Below are 1,875 nucleotides of genomic sequence, written 5' to 3' on the forward strand. Positions count from 1 at the left end.
CACAGGTGGCAATCACAGGTGAAGCATCACAAATGACAATCACAGGTGAAGCATCACAAGTTACAATCACAGGTAACAATCACCGGTGAAGCATCACAGGTGATACAATCTCAGGTGAGGATCACAGGTGACACATCACAGGTGACAGTCACAGGTGACACATCACAGGTGGCAATCACAGGTGAAGCATCACAAATGACAATCACAGATGAAGCATCACAAGTGACAATCACAGGTGACACATCACAAATGACAATAACAGGTGAAGCATCACAAGTGACAATCACAGGTGACATATCACAGGTGACAATCACAGGCGACACGTCACAGGTGATACATTACAGGTGAAGCATCACAGGTTACAATCATAGGTGATGATCACAGGTGACACATCACAGGTGGCAATCACAGGTGAAGCATCACAGATGACAATCACAGGTGACACATCACAAATGACAATCACAGGTGAAGCATCACAAGTGACAATCACAAGTGAAGCATCACAGATGACACACCAGATAGGCACAGTTGTCAGTGAACATGCCAAAATAGGTGGAAAGAGGATTTTCCGTGTGCCTTGTCCCAGATTCGGAGACACCTCCACAGATCCCATGTTTATAAACCCACCAAGCCATAGGAAAGCTCAGATCTTAGTCTCTTTATGATACACCCCACTCTAAACCACCTATGGCCATATGTAATCCAAGAGCCAGTGATGTCATGAGGCATTGTCATTGTGAGCCAGAGGACGTTCCTTCAATCCTCAAATTACTAAATCCACAGACAGTAAATAACTGTTGACCTCAGAGGTGCACAGTGGAAACCACCATTTCTTTGCTTTCTCTCATGCTGTAGCAAACGGCTCTATGTGTGTGTCCAGGTGCACAAGTGGGGCACTGAATGAGCATGTGTATGTTTGTGAGGGTGGACATCAGAGGGCAGCTTGGCTGCCATTCTTCTGTAACCTCATCTTGTGTTTGGGGTTGGTTTCCTGGTGCACTGGAGCTCACCGTGTAGGCTCATCTAGCTAGCCAGAGCCCTGGGGTCTTCCCATCTCTGCCTTCCCGGATCTGGTATCATAAATACCCATCACCACACCCCACGTAGTTTTAAAAACACAAGTTCTGGTAATAAACTTCATGTCCTCAACCTTGCAAGACCAGCCCTTGCCGTGCTAATTCTATTTGCCTCCACTGGACTAGTGAAGAGATAGAGTCTTACAGACTGACATAACTTGACCCAGGCCCATCAGTGTACTGATACCCAGCTCAGAAAGGAGTCTGCAGAGACACCTAGGTGCTCTGACTCTATCCCACACACTTGTCTGTTACTTTCTTTTTCTCTTGTGCTGTCCTCTGAGCCCCACCCTCCATGCCCTAGGCTTTCCTCTGGAGCAGTGGAAGATGGGCTGTGTCCAACACAGTGGCACTAAATGCCAGTACGGCTTTGAAGTTAATTGGCATTTTGTGGGTTGCCTTTACATCTATGTAGCCCCATTTAGGGGCATAATTATTTCCTAATGAGGAAGCAATTTATACCCAGTACTAGGGACACTACTTCTGCCAGTGACATTGCTCCCTGGAATGGCTCAGTTCTTTTCTTTTCCCCCAAGATTCCGCTGGCTGAAGCCAAAAGAACAGACAGCCACTAAACTTAATTAACAGACAAGTCAGGTCCTGCAAGAGGAGAAGGCTCTCACTTGCCAGTCAAATTTGCAGTAAGTCTACTGATAAAACCATGTTTTAGTAGTCTTCTAATAGTAATGGAATAATTGAGGGTTATTTTTCTCTGAGAGTTCTGACAAATTTTGTTGAAGTTCACTAAATTAACCTATCTTTTTGTAGGACACTCAGGCCACCCCTTAGAGCACAACAG

This window comes from Rattus norvegicus, chromosome 10 (assembly GCF_036323735.1).
Source record: "Rattus norvegicus strain BN/NHsdMcwi chromosome 10, GRCr8, whole genome shotgun sequence".
Taxonomy (NCBI): domain Eukaryota; kingdom Metazoa; phylum Chordata; class Mammalia; order Rodentia; family Muridae; genus Rattus; species Rattus norvegicus.